This window comes from Toxorhynchites rutilus, chromosome 3 (genome assembly GCF_029784135.1).
Source record: "Toxorhynchites rutilus septentrionalis strain SRP chromosome 3, ASM2978413v1, whole genome shotgun sequence".
Classification (NCBI taxonomy): Eukaryota; Metazoa; Arthropoda; class Insecta; order Diptera; family Culicidae; genus Toxorhynchites; species Toxorhynchites rutilus.
The window spans coordinates 140777210-140803892 of NC_073746.1; the positions used below are offsets into that span (position 1 = coordinate 140777210).

General features: G+C 41.7%; 1 protein-coding gene across 1 annotated transcript in view; it reads left to right on the top strand.

Moving 5' to 3' along the window:
• The first annotated feature begins 710 nt into the window (after window positions 1–710).
• LOC129777578 (protein decapentaplegic) overlaps window positions 711–26683 on the top strand; it is a 95113-nt gene continuing 69140 nt past the window's right edge. Inside the window, exon 1 of the mRNA XM_055783944.1 lies at window positions 711–2389. The gene's annotated coding sequence lies outside the window, so the exon portion shown is untranslated. The remainder of the gene's footprint in view (window positions 2390–26683) is intronic.

The window sequence follows — 26683 nt, forward strand, 5'->3', positions numbered from 1 at the left end:
TACGACGAAATGCGAGAAATGCAATTTCCATGAAGTACGAACGGCGCTTTACCGTCTTTACAAATGAGATAATCACAGAAAACATCTCTTATCAACTTTCTGCGATGCGCTAGTTTCGAGTTTTCTGAGATAAATAGTTTTTTCATTTGTCTAAGTACCTTTGGGTAAGATACTAAAATTACAGCACGCTTTAGGTGAATGTCTAATTACGTTGGTCACGTTCAACATTTGATAAAAATTATCAACAAAAATTAAACGTGAAGAATGGTTCTGTTATATTCATGAGAATGAAAAATACCACTTCTTTTTTTTTTTAAAGAAGAATTTGTACATGAAACAACCTATGTATATAAAAATAATTTGTTCAAATTTCTATTTTCGTTGAAAATATTTTGAGATTCTGAAAGCCTCTAATAAAATGAACCCTGACATCAGATTTCTAAATTATGACCCATTCCCGAGAGGGCCAGCCTGATTGCGACCCAAACCTACGCCATGGGGCCAGCCAAATACGCAAGGGATTCAAACAACCAACAGCCTCTAACGACAATAGTCAAGTTTTGCTGTAAAGTAAGTAGTCACAAGAGCAGAAACGCCAGCAGCAGTAGCAGTAGCTGCCTGTCCTCTTGCAGATCAGTCCAGCTGGGACCTGACTGGATTGCGGCGGGGGGAGAATTTTAAAATAATCGGAGATAGATTTAACCAGTAGAGAGTTGAGCGTAGACATAACAGCATCTCAACCAACAACAAGTCTGCCAACATCGGGCTCAGGCCTCAGCCTCGGATACTCTAGCCACAGAAGCCAAAAGCGAGAGCCTTCTCAACCAGTAGTTGTCGCTGGTGATGTAGTAGTCGTCAAGCAGCTTTTATTTCGCCAACGGTTCAGGTGAGCCGCGCGTGACTCCTTCTTATAAGCTAAGCGGTCTTCGAGCGCTGTTTTGCATCGCGAAACGTCTAGTTACGGTGTGCATGAGCGGAGTTAATAGGATAATCCAATTCTGACTAGATCAGAACTTGTGTACAAGTGTGCAATCGTTTGAATTCGATATTCGAGAGCAGCCCAGACGGAATTTACGAACCGATGGCTTAAAACTAGGGTACGGGATTCGTGTTCAGGTTTTACAAGTGTGGTTTTTTACTTCTTCTCGCCTTGGGAAGCCCGCGTTCGAAGAGTCAAACGGAGAAACAAAACTCCGGAAACGGTACAAGTTTTTTTTCCTTCACTTTGCTTGTCAAACTTCTTTCGCGAAACAAGATCCAAAGGAAATGCGCCTTGTACAAAAAGAAGATATGTTATCATCAAAAGTCGAATTGAAATCGCGATAACAACGTTTAAGAAAAGTGTGACAGATAATCAATAAAGTGAGTGAGCGTAAAAAAAAACGAATCGAGGGAAAGGAAAATTGTTACAAATTCAATGTGCCTGTCGTGTGTGGAGAAAGAGGCAAGAGTTGAGTCAAGTGTGTGTAGTTTTTTCTCATTCCTAGAGGTCTTGGAAAAGTGTTTGGGGCTTTGCCGGGGGAACAGTGAAAGGCCCGAAGAATCCCATCGAGTGGCAGCAGAGGAAGAAGAAGCAAAAGAGGAAGAAAGGTGATTGGCGCAGTGCGTTTCATGTATGTTTCAAGATCCCCAGCATACTTTGCGACGACGGTGGAATGCTTGATAAAATAAAATATAAGCAGCAGAATAACAGGAGAAAAAATGCTGAATGAAAACACGAAGAGAGTATAACATATTTGTATAAAGATTCAGCAGAAGAAACGAAAAGATAATCAAAACGCAGCAGCAGAAGCAAGAGGTGAACAAGAAGAAGAAGCTATCAATGTAGCATAGTTGGCAAATGATAAAACAACGCTACAGATTCAGAGATCTCTGTGGTAGATCTTGTGGAGCCTGAATCCTCAGCAAAGATGTTTGGCATGGCAAAGGGGTAGCTTGGGGGAACCATGTGAGGAAGTGAGTTGAATAAGAAAAAATATATAATAAATATTCTCTCGTGATTAGTGTTTCGTGGTAATGACAACATGAAAGCGTTTTCGTATCTTGACCAGTGTCACCTTAATCGTTCTGATTACCATTTCGCGAAGGCAGAGCTGCTATGGTGACAGAGTGACAAAGGTGGTGATACCAACGGTCTACTTATGTGTGGGTGTTTCTACTTTATACCAAAAGAACACGATAGCTTTGGCCTTCGATTGTTCTATAACGTGACCCAGTGAGGTGAGTGGGTGATAAAAGCTCAGTTGAGACAGAGAGCAGCGGTTGTGATCCGAGGAGAGGGAAATTTCGGAGAACCGTGCTGACAACCCACGGAGACCCCAGCATTTAGCGCGAAATACTCGGCTAAATAAACTGCGCTTTGCGTGATCTTTTTTCGTAACAGGAAAATGTAAGTATGTAAATTTATTCAAAGCACTATCTGCCATTATAAATGCATTAATGTAGTTAGTATACGTGCTAAATAAATACTGATTTATTTGAGCTGAAAAGGATCGCGAACAGGGAATATAAATGTTAAATACAATGTAAATGCGAAGACAAAGTAAACAAATTGTTTACATGTGAATAAATTTGTTGATTAATATTGCGATCTCAAACATGTTTTCGTAAATGTTGTAGAGTAAACTTTAATCAAATTCATTTGCATTTCACAAGGAATCAAATGACAGACGATGACTCTAGAATACGATTGACAATATCATTGTATAGAAAATGATGGGAGGTATTCAGCGAAAAGTTCAAAAGTTCATCAGAAGAGCAGAAGAATATTTCTGACGTAGAACTACGTCTTTCAGGAAGGGTGCCAAATCAGAAAACAGGTCACGTTTTTATGAAATAAAGTTAACGTTAATAACTATTTTCACTGTGAACGACTTCTCATGATTTGCATACCAATCGAATCGGAAATTCTCTAAGTTTCATATGCTATACATTACAATTCGCTAATCTCTAAACGGTTTAAATTAAGAAAACTGGAAGTACTTCCTTTTTTCCCATACATTTGTTTTGCCGATTTGTGTGCCAACTCTACCCGTATTACGAATGCTTATAACTCGGATATTTCTTAACAGATCGGAATGATGTTTGCATCAATTGATAGGAAATATTTCTACGCGTCTATCACAATTAATGAAATGTTATTTTTCAAGCGTTATTTAAACGCTCTAACTGCCAAGTTTTGGGGAAATCCGCTTTGCAAATACGTGCAAGTCGGGGGTATTTTTTGGCGTTGAGTACTTTTGTACTCGCTTGTCGTTGTGCAGACCGGAATATGTTTCCCTAAACCGTACTTTAAAACTGAGAAGCCTGGGAAAATCGTCATTCCAGATACTAGAGGTGAATGAACTTTCGCAGTTCAAGAGCTACGTAAACATGAGATGTGCAATAATTCCAGAGGGAAATGTAAAATACAATGATCGTTTGACATTCTTCATTTTGATAGTCCTAGGCATCATATCAAATTTGATGTTCATCAAATTTATTTGTAACGAATAACATTATCTATTACAAAAATTTAGATGCATTCTAAACTAATATTCGAAGTGATAAACAAGTGGATTGCATAATATAACTGCGTAGTTCTACGTCGAAAATATGCGGTCGTGTCCTAGATACAGCCCCTTGCAATATTTTTCATTGCATTTATTTCTTGAATTTTGATGAAAAAAATGTACTAAATTTTTTTCCCGATCTTGTACTTCGTTTTCTCTGAAATTGGAAAAATTTGTGCGGCTAAATTCCAAATGGCACAAACCAGAGCTGCATATTGTCACTGTCACTGTATATATTTGGGCTACTATGATGACCATTGCAACATTACCACCAAACGACGTGCAACAAAACATAACCGACAGTGACAGTGACAAATTACAGCTCTGGTTTTGTCATGTCGGTGTGAGAATTATTAAAATTTTGCTTATACGCAAGTGAAATTTTGATACACTATTCTTCTTGTTTTTATGCAATTTTAACAACTGAAAAAAATGGGAGCAACAAAATAGAGGAATAAAGATTGGAATAAAAATGAGAAACACGAAAATGATGTCCAAAAATTCAGTTTAAATCGGATACTTCTCAATTTTTCAGGAATTAAATACCTATATATTAGCTATGTTTTGGCATCATTTAATAATATGAAGCATTATCTAAACGAAATTGTCGGATCCTGATTAGTCGCTTGGTATTAGCAATCTCTGCTCTCCCAGTTAATCTCAAGGTGGCGTACAAAGTACAAAAGTGGCGGTTAAGCGACGAGGAGCATTCAGTATATTTCGAGCCGTGAAGCAGTTTACACTGTCAATCATACGAGCTGAAAAGAGAAGTACAATAAGAATCATACGAATTATATGAGCAGCAGCAATGATGTTACAATTTTCTCTAACAACAGATATAATTCGGTATTGCTAACTTTACGGATAGCAACAATACAGAAAGATAAATTATTTTAAATCATTTTCAAACATGTTTAGTATATATGATGAACCAACATTGAACAGATGACTTTTACTGCCGGTTTATCTTTTGTTTACCATTTTTGTCGCTTAATATGTACAAATAATTCGTCCGACAAAAATTGACTAATAAGTGGGAGGATTAACAAAAAAAATCGTCATACATACCATTTTTTCTAAGAGTGTCAAATTAAATTTTTCAAAATATCTAATATAAGTGTAAAGGCGGTTTTATATTATTCGACACGTAACATATCAGACACGACACGGCTCGGTCCGACAAATATCTAGTATATTCACTTTCCATATATACTTTTCATTATTTCATCCATACAAAATGCAGGAGTCATCTCATCCAGGGTCACATAGCGCAGTTTTCAACATATGTCATTTCACTTCGACATCTTTCATCGTGATATGCAACATGCAACGACTAATCTCCGTTCTGCTGTCATCACCATAACAATTGTACCACTGTTGGAGTGAATAAACAATACCCAACAATTAAAATAAACTTTGCCAGAATCAATATGCAAAAAAAAGCCTAACGCAATCCTACGTCAACCATGTGGTCGCGTCACGTAAACAACCTTCTCGTAACTTTTTTTTTTCAATATTTTGACATGTGACAGTCGAAATATAAAAAGATTCAAAAGTCATAAAATTCTTCAAACATAAGGTCACAATCAATACAGAATCAAAATTCAAGTTATACCACCAAACAAGTAACAGGCCATTTCGTGCGCATTACGGGCGGATTTTGGTCGTCATGGACGGCCTACAGAGCACACAATCGCTAATGTAGTGCGTAAATTCGAACAAACTGGATCCGTAGCGGATATTGTGAAACCTGTGCATCATCGTAATGTGCGTTCGGCCGAAAATATTGCTGCTGTTGCTGCCAGTGTGGAGGATGACCCGAATGTTTCGATTCCACGGCGTGCTCAGCAATTGGGCTTGTCAAACCGTCATTGTGGCGAATTTTGCATTTTGACTTGCACCTACATCCATATAAAGTCCAATTGGTACAAAAAATAGAGCGTGGTGACCATGGAATGCGTCGGGCATACGTCGATTGGGTGAACGAACAACAGCAGCAAAATGCTAAATTTTCACATCAAATTTTGATGAGGCACATTTCGAGCTCGGTGGCTATGTGAACACCCAAAATTTCCGTATATGGGGCTCGGAAAATCCACACGTGATTGTTGAAAGGCCATTGCATCCGCCAAAAGTCACTGTTTGGTGCGCATTATGGTCTGGTGGAGTCATCGGGCCGTAATTTCGCGTTTTGGTGATGCCAATTGGCCGTCCAGATCATGTGATTTGAACCCGCTAGACTTTTTTTGTGGGGTTATGCAAAAGACCGTGTCTATGCCAACTCTCCGCAAACTCTTGAACATTTGAAAGACAACATTCGTGAAGTTATGACCGAGATACCGCCCCATATGTGCCGAAAAGTCATCGAAAATTACCTGTTCCGGATCAAGGTGTGCGAGGAAGCCCTAGGTGGACATTTGAATGATGTTGTATTTCAATTTGAAATAAAAGTTTCATCGAAATTCGAATTCTAAGTGTGTTTTATTTCAATTTACTTTCGGAATTTAAAGTTGGAAAACCCTGTACATCCTCATTCTGCGCGATGAATCTATTCAGGAAGACGGAAAACTCATCTCAAGTGTACACCAAAGACCTCTCGCGCTATTCCTGAAGGCGAATGCCGTAATCAAAGTTACCATTAAATGTGATTTCATGATGTGTTGTCGACTAGTGCATGAAATGGGATCTGAAAGTAAGGTGTCTTTAGAGCGAATTTCATTAATTTGTTTAATGGATATTCAAAACCATACACTTTTAACACATTTTAACAATTTTTTAACTGAATTCGTACCTGCTAATCTGATAGAGGTTACCTTTGCCTTAACCTATCCTGTAACCTAGAAGCCAATGAACTTTTAAGTTTAAAGCTTCTTAATATAAATAAAACAAAGGATGGAGAAACCTGTTATCACAGGGAATGCCAACTGCAAAAAAAGAATCCCCGCAATATTACGCGATAGACTACGATCTTCTAATAGGTTTGGAATATTTATAGTACAGAGAAGAAGAAGATAATGAATTAGAGAGCAGATTTTCCTCCAGTTGTTGCTCTGCTTTCGTGCTGTTCATTCACACCCTAATCTTTAGTTTTGGGATACATATTCAGTCATGCGTAGTGCATTGAATATACTGTGACTATGAAAAAAATGTAAAATTTGTCCACGCTGTGTTTTGTTTTCACGAGATCAAGAATCAAACATTTTTTACAAAATCACAAAAATCATTGCGTATTATTTTTCTTTCAGCCATTCCATGCCAAACCGATATAGTGGTTTTCAGATTTTCGTGAAAAGTGGTAATTTTGTTCTTTATAACAAAAATAGACCTGTATTTTTTATTTTTTCGTTAGGGTGACCATTTCCATTTTTGGTTGGTTCGAAAAATCAATTATTTCTACTTTTTCCCAAAAAATACTTTTTTTTTTAATTCATAACTTTTGAACCACTGAACCGTTTTAGATGATCGACATATCAAATTGAAGCCTATGAGCTAGCCTTTTATTAAATATTGAACCAACAAAAACATGGATTTTGTTTTCATAATTATTGATTGTAATCTTTTTTTGTTGTTTTCATGGCTTTGAACTAGAGGGCACCATATTTTTTAAATATTTTTTCTTGAAAGCTGGGGATTTTTACATAACATATCACGATATCAGAGATGCGCTATTTTCGACGACTATATTGGGGGTACTTTTTGAATTACAAAGTCCAAGACTTCTACTAACTTAAAACGTACCATCCATTGGCCATTTTCTAATATTCTATTCTATTCCAATATTAGAAAATTCTAGCTTCGAATATTAGAAAATGGCATTGCAAATCGTTAATTATTTCCAGTGAAAGGCGCAAAGTTATAAAATTCTTAGTTATTCATCAGACGCCGATGGATGCCGGTCCTGATGACAAAGCCCTCCGAAGCATGGTACTTGTAACCCTGGGACAGCTCGTGTCAGCTATCAATTACAGCCGGCTATAAAATTGTGTTATAAAAATACCACCGCAAAAAAATACACGAAACAAATCGAACAATAATGACAATTGAATACCCATCAAGTGACAAGACCAGTTCCGTCGACATCATCTCGGACGCACATGGCATTCGCACTTCGCATCCGCTCGGCGCATCTGTGCTCTCCGGGGCACACATTGCGTCCGCAGACACAAGAATCCACTAGAGCCATTTGGTCGCTAATTGTAATTCTGCGCTTGCCATCCCCATCAGAAACCAAGCCGGGGACGACTCGGAGAGATTCACCGTCCCCTGTCGGAGTGTGGAGCGTGTGCTTGGACGGCTCTGCTGCTCCGGACAGGGCACTCGCAGTCTGGCGTGTGCAAGCCACCTTTAATGACCGGTTTTTATGTTTTATTTATTTGAAACTCACAAACATTCCTCTTAATTGGAATGGAGTTATCTCCTTTTATAGGAAAAATTTGTTTTTAATTGAACTTTTTTTTTTCAACCTAAGCCGGCCAGGCGTGCGCACCGTCGTGTTTTTCCGGCGTGACGTGTTTCCGACCAGCCATTGTGCATTGCAGATGGAACAAAGATTTACAGTTGTATTTTTGTTTGAAGGAAGCAACCGTATCGATGAGCTCACCAATTTGCACATGTTACAGAATAGTGAATACGGCTGTAACATTTTGTCAATAGTAAATATTTGATTATTGAATGAATGTAAAATTTTAGTGCAAACCTTTCTGGTGAAGCTATGATTTCAATATAGCAAGAGTGGAACATCGTTCGATGTGTATATAAGAAATTTGTTTGAAGAGCCTTTTTCCTCCATTGCGCGATGTATTACAAGCCCTGCGCATTGGACATTGTCAATACATGCTACGGATGCTTTCACGAAATCAGCACATGCTTGCTTTTTGCCACATCCTGTTTAAGACGGGAGCAAGCGCGCGTGACGCGCGTGCTAAAGGCTTTCAAGCTGGACAAACGGTGAAACGGACGGCTGCCTCCGGGCAGCCAACATAAATGAAGACAAACAGCATCCAATCCATCACTTCGGCAAACAAGTGTATTCATTCATTGATAAATTTCTATGCTGTCTGACGAGGGAGCAGGACCCATACGCGCACTGCATTCGTGAGCATCGAGCGACAGGTAAACAGGTTCAGTTTCGCGTTTTGCGACTCGTGAAAGGTGTCATTCATAACATCGAGTGGAACAGAATATTTGGGTAATAGTCGCTGATTTTTTCGAAGCATCGCTTTCAGTATTTACAATATTTTTACATTTTTCCTTCGTCGAAAGGAAGATTCGAGATGTATGTACCCAGGAAAAAATACAGGAGGTTGTGTCCAAGACACGACCGAATGGTTGACGTAGGAACACGCTGTTATTTTATTCAAGTTGCTTGTTTAAAACTTCGGATATCATACACTGGGTTTCATGAATATAGAACCACTACATTTTTCTCAGTTTACAGAGATATGAAAAAAATTATGGTTGAAATGAAGTATATAGTATAAAATACAATAACTATCTTCATATATAGGTCTGTTCATTTGAACTTTAATGTTGTGTTCAGGCGCGAAACATAAAAAAAACTAAAATTCCAGTGTTTCATAACTATAAAACCAGATGGAAAAATGTCCACTCCTTTACAAGATTAACGTCAATTTCACATGAGTTTCTGATTCGTAGGTCATCTTTAGTTCTCAATCAGTTCAAATAACCCATTCGGGGTGGATTCGACCAAACTGCGCCATGTTGTAATGTGTGTATCGTTCTACGCAATTCTGCTGCTCATTTAAGCTTCAAATCACTCATACTGCTTGTAAGCTTCATCTATTATTCGTTCGATCACTTCTCATAAGTTCTTGGTAGGGTTTTGAACTGGTAAACAAGTTGACCAGTCCAGAATCTAAAGCCCCTATTCATTAAACCATGCCATGACCTTCAGGATTTTATGAGCTGATGCCAAATTAACCAATTATCACAGTATTTTTGATTCAAAAACAGAAGTGAACTAGTTCTTTCAAGCAGTTCACTCACTCTTTCGTACAGTGCATATGTCATATGAAATATGTCAAAGCAAGTATAAAAATTGTGGGATGTTATGTAGGACTGTTCATTCATAAAATGCCGTTCTAATAATAATTCATCCGAATTTTGTTAGAAAGAACTTAGCACAATAGAAAATCAAACTTTGATTTTGAAATTTTGATTTTGTTCGAGTCGTTATTCATTTTTTTCAGCAAAAACTAGCATTGTGCTGCTTTGCTTACGATGTATAGCAATAACTGCTATAGCAAAACTGTACCCAAACTGCGAACGTCCATTTCAAAATTATCGAGCCCAATTTGATATAAAATAAAACATATTTTATATCAGCGACGCGAATTTTACTATTTAACAAGATTGTTTTAATATTTCCGCTTTCAACTGTATTTTACAAGTGAGGTAGATTTGCATATCAACTTACTTATATGTATTATTTTTGTTCGTTCTGAACTGGGTAGGGGAAATGAGGTTAAAATGAACAGGGTTGGTAAAATGAACCAGTGCTCAAACTTCGATAATTAAGCTATAAATAAATTGATACTTCTTCATTCGCCTATTCTTAGAACATTTGAAGCTGTTTTAGACACCCTGTTATGCATGAAACTATCAAATGTAAAAAATAATAAATAAAACAGAAATTTCTCTCACGGTAGCCATTTTGATGTAATTTTGTGCGCATCGTATTTACGGAATTTCCCGTGAAATTTAAATCATTCGTCCTGATATCTTCGACAAATCATCAGTTCGGACAACTGTTCACATATTCAATGAGACGTGAACAGATATTTTGTTTGGTTTCAGTGATAAATTCGCGTTCGGAATTACTTTGTTGTTTGGGCCAAAATGAGCCACCATCGGAAAACGACTAACAATGTCATGTTTTCTAAAGCTGATCTACCTCATCAAATGTCAAATGTTGTTTTGCTTCTGTGGCTCTGACCCTGAAAAAATATGCTACCTCGACCAAAACCAAACCTCAATATGTGAAGCGTTATGTGTTTCTTACTACTTTTTCGCACGTATGAATAGATTCTAATTACTACTCTAGGTCAATAAGCTCAGCTTGATTCATACATGTACCTACTATTTCAATAATGATTTAAACAAATTTAGATAAGGAACAACGCATAAATCTATCCCATGTAATTGTTCATTTTACCAAAATGATAACCGCACGATGAAAAAATGCTCGATTTTACATCTTATTTTCTTTTAATGGAAAAGGACTGTTTTTATTTTTAATAATAAAAACCGATTGATATCTTGAACAACAGTTAGTTAAGCTACAATATTCTTCGGAGAACGGAAGTTGTAGCAGTATGTGGACGCAGTAAATGGGCATATTCCTTAGGGTGTTCATTTTAGCCGCTTTTCCCTTGTACAGTTCATATGAACTGTTGCCCAGCAAAAAAGAAAGACAGTTCGTTCACTCTTTTTGGTGAACTAGTTCTTTCGATCAGTTCATGAACGGTTTGCCCATCTCTAGTACGGTGATTAGGCATCGCCAGGACTCGATGATGGCGTAGCTGTCGGGATGGTGCGTGTAGGGCAGGGATGCCAGGTGGTTTTTACAGATGTCTTCAAATGGCACGAAAAAATGTCTTCAAATGTCTTCACAATCATATTGGAAGAAACTAAAATTCTAAACTTAATTTTGAGCAATGTTTGATAGATTATTCAATGTTTATTCTAATTGATATTGTTATATGGCGCGTTTCATTCATCTTTCCTTGTGATTTTGGAGTTTTATTCAAAAAATGTGAGCGGAGAATATGTTGCACAACGGTGAAATAAATTTTATGAATTTAGAAATGATAATTGACTTGCTGAACCGTTGATTGAGTGAATATCGCCCCAGTTCTTTCACAAAAACGGAACTATGATGAGTGTTCTATTAAGGTGGACTGAAATGCCAAAAAATAGAATGGATGACTCTTATTTGTCAAAAAAAATTTATGAATAACTCAATGTGTGTATTTTAGCTTTGATGTTTTGGTTGTAACTCAAACCATACCCATATAACTGATTATTGAGACGGTATGTAACCGAAACACCTTCGATTTGTGAATTGGCTGGAAATAATGCGAGAGAACGACACGGAGACAAAAGCCTTAATTCTGTTGACGATATTTCCGAGCAATAGTAGGTATTCTATGGAAATAATCTCTCCCAAAAATCAACATACACTATCATACTGAAATGTCTTCACATAATTAATAATGTCTTCAAAATCTTTCAAAAATCAAATGTTTTCACAGTAAGTCAAATGTCTTCAAAATGAAGACATGTCTTCAAACCTGGCATCCCTGGTGTAGGCTAACGTTCAGAAGTAGATAGCTGCAGTCAATTTTGCTTCCAATACATCTATATGAATAAAAATGTGAGGCCAAATGTGTTGCTAAGCGCGAAACTCGAAGAAGGAATCGTCCGATTTGAGCCATCTTTATTTTGATGTATTAGACTCTGCCCGTAGATCAATGTTATGGAGAGAAAAATCGGAAAATTTCCGGAACTCTGAAGGAAGGTCGGAAAATTCGGAAAATTGATTTCCCATATGTTTTAAAATTACATCATAATAAGCGTTGTCGGTCCATTCGGTGTTTGCGCTATTGAAATTGATCTTTGTTTGAAAGTGGAAATGGATTTTCAGGCGGAATAACGCATTCCCATATATATATAAATAAAAAAGGAAAGTCAAATGTATTACTAATCGCGAAATTCGATGAAGGAAATGTACTTTTTAAGCCGTCTTCATTTTGTTGTATTTGTTGTATTCTGCCCATAGAACAATGTTATGATGAGTTTAGAAATTTGTTCTAAAGAATTCATATCAAAACAATAATGTTGGGTGGGACGAAGTTCGCCGGGTCAGCTAGTCGAAAATAAAAATTCTCTGTAGCACCAATCGTCGGCTTTCCAGGTTTTGCATTCCAATAAGCTGTTCATAGGGTGGTGGGTTGGTAGGATCATTCCAGGGCAGGCCACGTAGAGCATACCTTACGAAGCGTTTCTGAACACGTTCGACGCACTGGATATGTACAGCGTGATATGGGGCCCATACTTGTACTGCGTATTCCAAGACGCTGTGGACAAATGCACAGTACAACGACTTCGGAGCGTAGACGTCATCGAAATGAGCTGTTTTGCGTCTCAGAAATCCAACCATCGCATTTGCTCTCGAAATTGTGACCGAGACGTGCTCATGGAAACGCAGCTTGCTGTCAAGAAGAACTCCTAGGTCTTTGAATCGATTGACTCTCTCCAATGGGGAGAGATGCAACATGTATCCGTGTACAAATGAGGAGCGAGAGCGCGTAAATGTGATGGCCTTGCATTTTCAGCGTTTACATGTATTCCATGTGCTCCCTTGGCCGAGTGGTTAGCGTCATAACTAACATGCCGGGTGTTCGGGTTCGATTCCCGTTCTAGTCGGGGGAATTTTTCGTCAAAGAAATTTCCTCCGACTTGCACTGTGATCACGCGTATTCTAGAGCTTGCCACTCAGAATGCATTCAAGGCGTGTTATTTGGCATAGAAATCTCAACTAAGTACTAATAAAAAATGAAGCAAGTAATACTACGTTGAGACGGCGAAGTTCCTCTAGGAACGTTAGTGCCATTGAAGAAGAAGAAGAAGAAGATGTTTTCCATTTTCATGGTACCAAACCGTGAATTGCTCAATGTCAGCTTCGGTAAATTTTCAAATCATCCGCATATAATATTTTCTCCGAACATAACCTTTCGCACAGATCGTTAACGAATAATACAAATATCAGAGGACCAAGAATGCTTCCTTGAGAAACACAAGATGGAATCGTAAATTCATTAGATTTAGTACCGTGGACCTTGGCAAAAGCTTTACGGGATGATAAGTGCGAGGTTAACAGGTTTTTATGATCAAGAATGATAAACCAAGTCGATCCATTTTCAGATCGGCAGGGCACTAACGAAGCCCTTATGATGACGGAAAACAGCGGAGTTAAGGGGGTATTCTAGTGTAGAGACACGAATTTCGGATGTTTTTTGGAGTTCCCAGAAAATATTTCAACTATCCATTATATAATTATTTGTTCATCTATCTTTTAACAATTAAACAAAAATTGGTCGACGAAAAAATATTCATAACTAGTACAGCTAAGAGCTGATGAAGGGAGAAGGTTAAAAAAAAAGTTGTGCCATTGCGTACATGATTCCAGCCCTTCTGGTTATCTGAAACAAAAAAATCGAACAGATTCTGAATCAGTAAAGATGCCGCTATCGCATGAACCTCGAACAAGTCAAAATTATCTTTGTAGACAAAATGGTGGATATTTGAAAAACAAAATGCGGTTTGTAAGGTTTTTTTACGTTTTCCGATTTTTTTAAAAATTCTAAAATCTTAAAAGTATAATTTTTAAAAGTTCATGCGATAGAGAGAGGCCTGCAGCTTGTATCCATATAAGTACGACATGGATCGGTCCAGTAGAACTTGAGATATCGTGTATGCTAGTTTGAAAAAACTAGTTTCGAGAAAAACGCGTTTGAAGTTCATTGTTATGGCCGTGCCAGGTTGGATACCGCATCACCAAAATGGCTCTAGCTCGGTAAATAATAGGATTTCCGATAAGTCCTTTCTAGGGCATATTCTTGAATGCCTAAACTACAGAAATATGAAGGAGAAAAAATTGATTTTTTTCAAATTTCTAGACTAGAATACTCCCTTAACTGATTCCAATATAGAAAAAAAAAAACTGAGTATTTGGCGCAGCAGAGATCCATTATTCATACCTTAGCGCAACTATTCACCTTCCGCTACATCCACTCCATGTTTATTTTATTGCTGCTGCATATTTTGCACCACCAAACAATTGTCCATCGTAGCATCAAAAAATTAAGCGATTGTTGAATCGCGAAGGACCAATGTACACCAGAGAAGATTCAAAATAAACAATTGTTACGCAAAACAAGGAAGAACAAACGATGTCCATTGCTTCGAATATAGAACGATACTGAAAGTTTGCCTCAGCGATATTCAGTGTTGCCACACGTATAGATTTATCTGAAAGGGAGGGATTTTTTCGTTACTTTTGATACAGATTCTGTACGGTACAGAGTACAAATTTCGTCAAGAAGTACAGATTGGTACAGATTTTTTCTGCGGGTAATTTTTGTTACATTTGAACAAAGCTATATTGAGGTGATTACATGATTACTTTTACGCCGCGGTATCGCTTGGTGCGGCAGTTCGAAACTTGTACCGGTAAGTTTCTTCGGTTTTACAACAGATGGCGTAACTTGATTATTATTCCAGTGAATCAAATTTCCACACATTCGTTGGAAAGCTATTGTCATTGCGCGTCTTTTTCATAATATGTCAAAAAGTGTTTTGCCACTTCGAATATGTCGAATTTCGTATCAACGAGAGTGGTTTTGCGAGGAGTGTTAATTCATTACTTCAATATGAAGAAAAAGCTGCGGAAAGTCATCGCATTTTGGTGGAAGTTTAAGCAAGTTTATGCTCAAATGCGAACGTGTAAGACGTGGTTTGCACAGTTTAAAAGTGGTAATTTTGACTTGGAAGACGAAGAACGTTCCGGACTGCCAAAAAAGTTTGAAGATGAAGAATTGGAGGCTTTACTCGATCAAGATCCGTCACAAACGCAACAAGAAATTGCAAATACACTTGGAGTAGCTCAGCAAACCATATCCGATCGTTTAAAAACAATGGGAATGAACCGAAAGATAGGACATTGGGTGTCGTATGAATTGAAGGCATGAGGCGTCGAGCGCCGTTTTTTCACGTGCGAACAACTGCTCCAACGGCATGAAAGAAAGGGTTTTTTGCATCGAATCGTTATTGGCGATGAAAAGAAGGTCCATTACAACAATCCTAAAAGTCAGGCAACGCATGAATACTCGGGCCATGCATCAACATCGACGGCCGCGCGGAATATTCACGGCCAGAAGGTTATGTTGTCTATTTGGTGGGACCGGTTGAGTGTGGTGTACTATTAGCTGCTAAAGCCGAATGAAACCATTACGGGGGAGCTCTACCGACGACAACTGATGCGTTTCAGCGGTGCACTGAAGGAAAAAGGGGCGCAATACGAGCAAAGGCACGATAAAGTTATTTTGTAGCACGACAATGCTCGGCCGCATGTCGCGAAACCAGTCAAAACATACTTGGAAACGCTGAAATAGGAGGTCCTATCCCACCCGCCGTATTCCCCAAACATTGCTCCGTCCGATTACCACCTTTTTCGATCGATGCAACATGGCCTGGTTGACCAGCACTTCTCCAATTTTGATGAAGTCAAAAATTGGATCGATTTGAGGCTAGCCGACAAACCGGCCGATTATTTGCAGAATAAAGCATTAATTTTTGTAATAAAAAACGAAGAAACTTACCGGTAATCCTATTAATGAATGATAGTATGCAATCTAGATTCAGAGAAATTATGTAAAAGCAACATCTAACACTAACACTGAATGTGAATGTGTTGTAGTAAATTAATAGTAAATGAATATTTTTGATGCTATAAAATTAATAACGAGTAACTCGTTTCGAGAAAATTCGAACTCAAATCGAATTGGTTTTAGTATTATGTATCTTTTTCAAGTTAATATTTTCAGTGTACTAAATTTAGAGCAAAATTTGTCTCGTAGTGAAATGTAAAATTTTTGAGTTCGTAAACAAAGCTAAGTCAAAGTGGTCGAAACGAATAAAAATCACTCGTTTTGAAATGCGCAATGTCACCCCTGTTTTCTGACTTGACACCCTTAGTGAAACACGTAGTCCCACGTCAATATGCTCGCGATGCTAATGTGTTAATGCATTTTGAACTGAATCGAACAAATATTCGTTCCGAGTTTTCGTAAAATTTCTGAAAACAAAACACCGTCACCGTAGAGCAGAGAGTGGATCAATAGGTTCAGCCTGCAAGCAGCTCTGCGGAGAAGAACATCCACAGCATAGAGATGCTGTGCGATAACAATGGGCGACATAATAAGGGAAATTCAAAGCCGCCTGCTAGATGCCACACGATTGCCGAGGGTATAAAGCACGAGAAGAAGAAGAAAAATAGACTGATGGGCGAGGAGGTACTAAGTCAGAGGTCAAAAATTTTGCCAGACAGCTTGACTCCAAGAGTCTGGATCGTCGGAGGTTTCCCAACACCAAGCGTTGCATATTTTATTGTTGATGTGCTTCTTTTTCTTGACCAGCCTTCCCAGCCACATTCAGCCTTGCGGATAGCATTAAAAGCTGGCAGATTTAGCTATGGACAGACTTGCGGGCTAATGCTCTCTCTCTCTATCTCGGTGCTAGTAATTTGAGATCCATCAAGATGGGAATTATCGGCCCGTTGTGATAGAGCTCTTTTTTTGTTCACAGGAATGATGTGCGTTGTTTAGATGAAAAGGGCATTTCTAAGGAACAGAATGAAGCCGATTGTCGGCTGCCATATGTACGATCTATGCTATTATGGCTGGTTGTTGCTGCTTCTGTTGCTGTTCACTCTTTTGTGATCGATTGTGGCTTCGGAACACACGGAGAATTCTTCTCGAGCCTATGGGCGTGAAGTGGGTTTTTATAGGAAAAACAAATATTTGAAGTAAGCAGTGCGCACTTCGCGCGAATTGATTGATGGTATCGAGAAATCCGAGGGATGGATAAGTTGTTTCATGAAATGTGATTGTTCGCAAGTGGGGATTTTACTAGAATGTGTGCCACGATGTCTTCGTTTAGCGGTATGAGGTGTGAATTGCTTCAACATCTGCAGGTGCTGCACAGACCGAACCATTGCCCTTCCGCCACTTCCAGCTCTTTGATAAATTTCGACAAGCAGTTCGTTACACTCAAAATAATCCAATTTCAACATGCGGCACACTTAGCAGGAAATGAAATACCTCAAACGAGCATACCACATGCCCCTCCAAGTGACATGATAATTTATTAATTGTTTGATCAAATACATTTGAGTCAAGCTAAATAACTAATAAATTTCCCGAGATTACAGATAAATTTCACTTAACAACTTTCCCTATCGGGATCGGCACTCGTTACGGATATGTAGAGCGGTTATTTTTTGAGCCGCAATCTGTGTTCGAGTCGATCACTCAAAGGCTTCAAGTAGGAAAAATATGTTATACACGTTGTAACGCTGACTGGGAAGTATGTTTTCCATTAGCGCAGGGTGTAATAAATAATTCGGAAGTGAAAAAGACATGAATTGCTACAAGACGTTGTGTTGCTGCTGCTGCTGCTGTTGCGCATGTACCACGTGAAGTGTTAATTCGAACGGACCTATCTGCGTCTGCCACTGTAACTGCGCTAAATACTTGCTTACTTTTCAGCTGTGTATGTTACTCTCGATCTGTTATCGTGTACACGGTAGCCGCAGATTGCTCGTTAAGATTGCTAACCTACTTTCATAAATCGTATCTGCTGTCTGCCTAGTACTGTTCGGGTCCAACCGCACGACTGCTGCCAGAAGATTGACTCGAAGAGGGCCACTTGGTCGCGACAAACTGTCTATCATAAAGGGAAACTGGCATTAATAACGCGTGCATCCTATTGGGGCTCGTTTTCACTGGTGGGAGGTTCGGAGCTGGAAAACATGAGCTGAACTCACTGTCTGGAAGCTACACAGACAATTTCTTTGGATAATTATCACAGAGCCCGAAGAGATATCCTATGCTCAAACCAATCACTTTTAACGCATCCTTTGGTTACCATGTAATGGAAGTGCATAAAACCTTCCAATAGTGTTCTCTGTGTTTCAGACTTCCAAATTTTAAAGACAAAGATAGGGCACTTGTACTCAAAAAAAAAACTCACACCCATCATTCTCAACTGCGAAGTTGATCCGACGAGGTATACTCACGTCCGTTCTAGTGTTTACAAATTAACCTCGTAAATATTAACAAAATATACAGTACTCTCTACACCAAAAATCGATTGCAATGAATCGGTGGGAACAGATTTCGATCTTTCCAATCCACCAAAGATGATGCTCTTTAGAACCGGTAATGGTGTTTTTATACACAAATTATGATTTCCTCAATATATTTCTTTTGCTCCCATTTTACACGATAAATTTAAACGAACTGTTGAAGATAGAGTGTTTATTTTGATCGTCAGGAACAAGTGACTAAGTGAATGTTTTGTATATTTGGAACAATTATTATTTTATGGTTTTGGATAACCATATTCATTTTCTTATACTGACACGTAATCTGTGATAGATCCTGTTCGATTATTCACGAACTTCAAGCAACATCTTCCAAATCCCAAAGCTGTCAAACTTTTTCTGGGACAGTTTTTTCGCGTTGACGGAATGTCCTCAATTCGCACTTAAATCTCATACTGGAAATCATCTGCAGCGATTGATAAACTTGAATCGTACATGTAACTTTATGTTAATCAATTTCCAGGAGGAGCATTTATTTGTTCGACATTTTTGATGAACTTTCTGAATTGAAACACGGTAAAACTTATGACTTTATAGTTCGCTTTTTTCTCGAGTTCAATTCTGTGAGAAAAAAAAAACAACCGGAGAAAACGAGTCTGAATCATCAAAATTTATGAATTTGTTAGATTTTATAAACAAAATGCCGTGATTCTGCATGCTATTTTATTTGTCTGAGCAATTTTCGTGTACGATACAAAAAATTTGGCACACCTGCAGTATATGTCAAACCTCGTTGGTAACTAACCACACACACAAACACACACACACACACAGTAACTAGCCGTGGAGTTGCCGGCCTAGAATAGCACTTCGGGTCTTGGTCCCTGTCCCTGTCGTATGAGGCGACTAATCGGGTGACAACGCGAGTAAGGGCGCGGTATAGCCTATTGGAGATTGCACGGGGGAAATACCGTGTACATGAGCCACGAAAGGAGTGCCAAGCACATCAGGATTGACGCCAGTAAGATCCTGATTACGACATACTGGTTACGACATAGAAAACGGACACGATACGGAAACGATTTCAACACGACGCTAAAGGCTGACAGTCGTACTCTCCTGTTCCCTGAGTAAGGAAGGGTGACACCGTCCTGAAATGGCGTTTGGGCTAATAGTGCGGTTGCCCCCGTCCCGGTAATAACTTGGCAAGTCTTCGGGTACGTTCGATGCTCATCTAGGCCCAGGCACTAGGTACTAGGCATCAGATGTCACATTCCTGACTTGCGCTGATCTGGCTCTGAACACGGTCCCCATGAAGGACCGTGTCAACCCCTGCATGGCCTCACTGCTTGCATAGATAACCATGGGATCACTGGTAGCGACTATGTACAACGAGCGGAGATAGCGGCCCGAAGTTGGGACCCTGAAAAATATGAATAGTTGCAATAACACACCAACAAACGATGGAGAGGAGAATGTGTTCGCGAGAAGCGGACGAATGCTGAGGTCACCTGTAACTCGAGTAGCCACAACGAGTACAAGCAACACAAAACCACAAGAAGTGTTTGCTGCCCAAGCATTCCAAGGAGATCTTGGCTCCGTACAGAGCCAGTTGTTTACGCTGACCTCAAGCGCATCCCAAGAAGGGCAACTTGGGAGGCTCAGCATCACGGACGTTAGGAAAAAGGTCAACGAACTTTACGAGTTCGTAAAGGACAAAAACAATGTCCACTTAAAAATAAAACATCTGGTGACGAGCATCAGATCAGTTGTCATGGTTGCTGAACGCGAGCATAAGGAGCTGCAGATGAGAGCAGAGGGTGCTGAAAAGGCTCTGCTCGAGGCGAATGAGAAACCCGTCGAGATACTTGAGACGCCGAAGGGTCCTCTGAACACACGATCGGACAAGAGAAGGAGGGACACCCCAGGAGAAGAAGAAGAGCTGAAAAAGGCCAAGAACGATCTGAGTAACGCGAAAGGAGGTGAAAGCAGTGAATGGCGTACTGTCGATAACCAGGCAGAAAAACGCAAAAAACAGAAGGAGAAGAAGAAAAAAAGTTGAGCAGGAAAAGAAGAAACTCGGACCTCGAGTGGAGCGAATCAATGCTTTGATCGTTGAAGTGTCAGCAGGAGTATCGTATGCAGCTATCCTTCGGAAAGTGAGAGACGATCCGGAGTTGCAGACACTGGGCGAGAACGTCGTGAAAACTAGGCGCACGCAGAAAGGCGAGATGCTCTTCGAGCTTAAAAAAGATCCAGCGGTTAAGAGCTCTGCTTTCAAACAACTTATTGAGAAGTCACTAGGGGAGGAGGCGAAGGTGAGAACTATCTCTCAGGAATCAACCATCGAGTGCCGGTATCTGGACGAGATCACGACTGTTGAGGAATTGAGAACTGCGCTACAGTCACAATGTGACCTTGGCGATGTGCCAATGACAATCCGGCATAGAAAGGCATACGGTGGGACACAAACGGCCTCGATACGGCTCTCGAAACAAGCCGCGAATAAACTGGTGGAGAAGGGTAAAATAAAAGTGGGGTGGTCCGTGTGCCCGATGAAAGCTACCCCTCGTATGGCCAAGCAAATGGAGAGATGCTTTCAATGCATGGGTTTCGGTCACCAGGCGAAAAACTGCGGTGGTCCTGACAGATCGAAATTGTGCAGGAAGTGCGGGACGGAAGGTCACGTTGCTAGAGACTGCACAAAGCAACCGAGGTGCATGTTGTGCAAGGAGGAGGACGGAAACGACCACGTCACAGGTAGCTTTAAATGTCTGGCGTACAAAAAGGCGATTGCGGGTTCGCAATAATGGAGGTTACCCAGCTCAACCTCAATCATTGCGACATAGCACAGCAATTGTTGTGGCAGTCAACAACTGAAACTAAATGCGACGTTGCAATGATCGCAGAACCGTACCGAGTTCCTCACGATAACGGAAAATGGGTGGTGGATAAAGCAGGGATGGCTGCAATACTAGTGATGGGAAGGTACCCCATCCAAGAAGTGGTGGAAAGCTCACAGGAAGGTTTCGTGATCGTCAAAATCAACGGAATCTTCATGTGTAGTTGCTATGCACCCCCAAGATGGTCAGCGGAGCAGTTTCACGAGATGTTGAACGTACTCACGGATAAGGTCAGCGGCCGCAAACCAGTCATCATCGGAGGAGACTTCAACGCCTGGGCTGAGGAGTGGGGAAGCAGATGCACCAACGCCAGGGGGTACAGCCTACTAGAAGCCTTCGCAAAACTAGACGTCACACTTCTGAACGAAGGCACTATCAGCACCTTTCGAAGGGACGGCCGCGAATCCATCATCGATGTAACTTTCTGCAGTCCATCACTGGCGGCTAACACGAAGTGGAGAGTGTCGGAGGGATACACACACAGCGACCACCAGGCAATCCTGTATAGTGTCGGCCAACGGAATCCCGCAGCGGTACGGAATACAAGAACCTTTGAGCGGAAGTGGAGGACAAAGGTTTTTGACAAGGAGCTTTTCGTCGAAGCACTACGCATAGACAGCAGAACTCTTAATCTGAGCGCCGACGGGCTGACAGGAACATTGGTGAGGGCATACGATACAGCGATGCCGAGAAGACTGAACCCGACGAATGAACGACGTCCAGCCTACTGGTGGAACGAGACACTCAGCATCCTCCGCGCTAACTGTCTACGAGCCAGAAGAAGAGTCCAGAGAGCACGAACCGATGTAGAGAGAGAGGAGCACCGCGCGTCTTTCCGAGCGACCAGAGCCGCCTTGAAACGAGAGATACGTAGGAGCAAATCGAACTGCTATAGGGAGCTGTGTCGAGACGTCGACGCAAATCCTTGGGGTGAAGCATATCGAATCGTGATGGCGAAATTCCGTAGTTCAACGACTCCCATGGAATTATGTCCGGAAAAACTCGAGGTCATTGTGAATGGACTCTTTCCGCAGCACGACCCACCGACGTGGCCACCCACACTGTACGGTGAGGACGAAGCAGAGAACGCACAAGTCACCAACGAAGAACTCATCGCGGTGGCAAAAGGTCTAAAGTTGAAAAAAGCACCCGGCCCCGACGGAATCCCCAATGTGGCCCTGAAATCGGCGATCCTTGCTTTCCCCAACATGTTCAGGGTGGTGCTGCAGAAATGCCTGGATGACGGTCTCTTCCCTGCGGAATGGAAGATACAAAAGTTGGTGCTGCTCCCGAAACCAGGAAAGTCACCTGGAGATCCAGCGTCGTATAGGCCTATTTGTTTGTTGGATACTTTGGGAAAGCTCTTGGAAAGGGTTATTCTCAACAGACTGGTGAAATGCACGGAGGATGACCACGGATTGTCGAAAATGCAGTTCGGGTTCCGGAAAGGAAAGTCGACAGTGGACGCTATTCGGACAATTATCGAGAAAGCTCAGGTCTCGCTTAAACAAAAACGAATAGGCGACCGTTACTGCGCGGTGAGCTTGATTGACGTGAAGAACGCCTTCAATAGTGCCAGATGGGAGGCCATCGCCGAGGCGCTACACAGATTGAAGGTCCCTGGCTACCTGTACAGGATACTGAGGAGTTATTTCCAGAATCGGATCCTGGTATACAACACAGACAGGGGACAGATAGTGAAGAATATCTCGGCGGGAGTTCCACAAGGTTCCATCCTAGGTCCCACGCTTTGGAACACGATGTACGACGGTGTTCTAAGGCTGAAGCTACCCAGAGGTGTGGAGATCGTGGGCTTCGCGGACGACATCGTAACAACGGTAATCGGCGAGACGCTTCAGGAGGTGGAAATGTTGGCGACTGAGGCTGTAGACATGATCGGTAGTTGGATGGACAACGTAAAGCTCCAGATGGCACATCACAAAACCGAGGTTCTGTTAGTGAGCAATCGTAAGGCAGTGCTGCGGGCAGAGGTATCGGTCGGAGGACATACCATCGTTTCGAAGCGGGCGGTGAAGTACCTCGGAGTCATGATCGACGACCGGCTGAACTTCAACCAGCACGTCGACTATGCATGTGGGAAGGCGTCAAAGGCCATCAACGTGGTGGCGAGGATCATGCCAAATAGCTTTGGCTCAAGCAGCAGCAAGAGGCGTCTCTTGGCAAGTGTATCTTCGTCGATACTGAGGTATGGTGGAGCTGCCTGGTTGGCGGCTCTGGAAACCCACCGAAATCGGAAGAAGCTGAACAGCACATTCCGACTCATGGCCATGCGAGTCGTAAGTGCTTATAGGACCATTTCGACAGAAGCTGTGTGTGTAATCGCCGGAATGATTCCCATCTGCATCACTCTGGCGGAAGATAGCGAGTGCTACAAGCGACGGGAAAGCAGAGGTATCCGGAAATTGATGAGAGCGGAGTCGTTGGACAAATGGCAGTATGAATGGGATACGGCAGAAAATGGTAGATGGACGTACAGGCTGATACCGGTACATTCGACCTGGTTGAACAGGAAACACGGTGAAGTTAACTTTTACTTGACGCAGTTTCTGTCTGGGCATGGCTGTTTCAGGCAATATCTACACCGGTTCGTGCACGCAGTTTCACCCCTCTGTCCGGAGTGTGGAGATATGGAGGAAACACCGGAGCACGTCGTTTTTGTCTGTCCCAGGTTCACCGAAAGGCGCGAGGGGCTGCCTGCACTTCATGTCGGGAATATTGTGGAGGAGATGTGTCGCGACGAGATGATCTGGAATGCCGTGAGCAGTGCAATCACACAAATCATGTCGGAGCTGCAGCGAAGGTGGAGGGCTGACCAAAGTGCTGACAACGTCCGACGGTGAAAGGTGAACAATGGCGACGGCTGTTGCAAGAGATGGTACCTCACGAGAGTAGCTGTGACGGGGTGCGCGTTGTGTTGGAGGGCACCACCTAATCGGCTCTCCGCTGGGTAGAGAAATCCTGCGAGGGTGACTGTGACGGGGCGCGTGTCAAGTTGGAGGGCGCTTCCTAATCGGTGCACGTCTCGACAGGTAAACGGATGCCGATTTAATAACTACGACGGAGTGAGTGTCAAGGAGGGCGTCTTCAAACTGGTGTATACCCCACGAGAGCTGCTGTGATGGAGTGCGCGTCATGTTGGAGGGCACTACCTAATCGGCGCTCCGATGGGAAGAGAAATCCTGCAAGGGTGACTGTGACGGGGCGCGCGCCAAGTTGGAGGGCGCTTCCTAATCGGTGCACGTCTCGACAGGTAAACGGATACTGCCGCGGAGAACAGCAAAAGGCCTGCCAGACAACGCCTGATCGTTGGCTGGATGGAGGAACACCGCGAACATTTCGAAGGAACGAGCATCAAGGATGAAGCCACGATCAAAATGGTGAATACCCCACGAGAGTAGCTGTGACAGAGTGCGCGTCAGGTTGGAGGGCACTGCCTAATCGGCGCTCCGTTGGGGAGAGAAATCCTGCGAGGGTGACTGTGACAGGGCGCGCGTCAAGTTGGAGGGCGCTTCCTAATCGGTTCACGTCTCGACAGGTGAGAAACCCCGCGAGGGTGGTTGTAACGGGTTGCGCGTCAAGTTGGAGGGCCTAATCGGTTCACGTCTCGACGGGTAAATGGATGCCTGCGAAGAGGACATCAGCGCAGTGGAATTAATAACGAATAGAAAGAAAAAAATATTGAGAAAAAGGGAAGGACAACGCTGCACTCGAGAAGTGCATGAGCACAGCCGCCCCCTGAAGTAGTCGCCTAGATGTGGTCCCAGGGGGAACAAGGCAACGAGTAGAGGGCTTGGTTTTTGTGGGTGCGATCCCCAATCGACGTCTGGGTTAACCCTTCCCAGGTAAGGCTGGTAGAGCGTTCCTCACCTCTTTAAAAAAAAAAAAAAAAAAAAACACACACACAGTAACTCATATAACTGACATTTCGATTTGTGACAAGTAGGTAGAATCTACGAACAAACACTGATACAAATCATCGTCTAAATATTAAACAGATCTCTACATCGTGAAGCATATTTTACAGTGAAATAAAAAAATCACCAACGAATTAAAGCAGATAGCAACGAGAACGCCCGAATTATTTTTGAACTATGTTGACAGAGAAACTGCGGGAAGAATCGTAAACACATTTCCAATTGAATGCGAAGGTTGATGGTTTCGTAGTCCCTTGGCGATTTCTGTTGAATATGGCTTTGCCGAAGCCTGGTCGCAATGATTAAGGTTGTTCTGGGTACCTTCTTCTTTTGTCCGAACGCGGGTTCAGAGGACCCTCCGGCATTTACAGTACCTCAACCGTTTTTCCTCTGACTTCAATCTGTGTCTCTGCTCTCATCTGGTGCTCCTTTGTTCGCGTTCAGAAAACATAACGGTGGAATTGATCCTCGTCGCTAGCTGTGCGATTTTCCATTGGATGTTGTTTCTATCTTTTACGAAATCATACAATTCGTTCACCTTCGTTCTGACCTCCGTCATGTTGGATATCCCAAGTTGAACACTTGTGACGACTCGAGTCGACGCAGGTGACCTTTTCATTCTTCCGCTTCTCCCGGAAACATTTTGTTCTCCATCGTTTTCTGGGGTGTGTTGAAGGTTTTCCATGTTATTGGGTCCCCACTTCGGGCCGCTATCCCCACTTGTTGTTCATAGTCGCGTTTTGTGATCCCATGGTTATCTTTGCAAGCAGTGAGACCATACTAGGATTGACATGGCCCTTCATGGGAACCGTGTTCAGATCCGGATCAGTCTTAATCAGGAATGTTACATCTGAGCCTAGAGCCTAGTGTCTAAGCTTATACTAGCATCGAACGTATCCGAAGGCTAAGGCTTTACCGAGACGAGAACCGCCGCTCCATTAACCAACACTTCATTTCAGAAAGGTGTGACTCATCCTTACTCAGGGAGCAGGATAACACGACTGGCGGCCTTCATCGTCGAATCTAATTGAATCGTTTGTTTGAGAAACCCCATAAGTGCATTTACTCAGCTTAATATTCTTCGTGCACTTCAACAGTTCTTAATTGAGGGCTTACTATGCCTTTCCGAAGCATCCAATCATGCATTGTGTAACAGGGCAAGCACAATGATAAGCTTATTGCTCCGGAACTATCGAACAAAATTCTAACCCGAAAATAACGCTGTCTAGCGAGTGGCGAGATTCAAACCTTTCCTGTTGTATGCCGTTCCATTGATTCTTGCCCTATTTAAAACTTCCGCTTCGATTCTGCTGTCCGCCGAACACCACACTTACATTTCGGGGTCGTGTCCGGGTCACAATCCAGATATTCTGATTAAGTTGAGTTGCG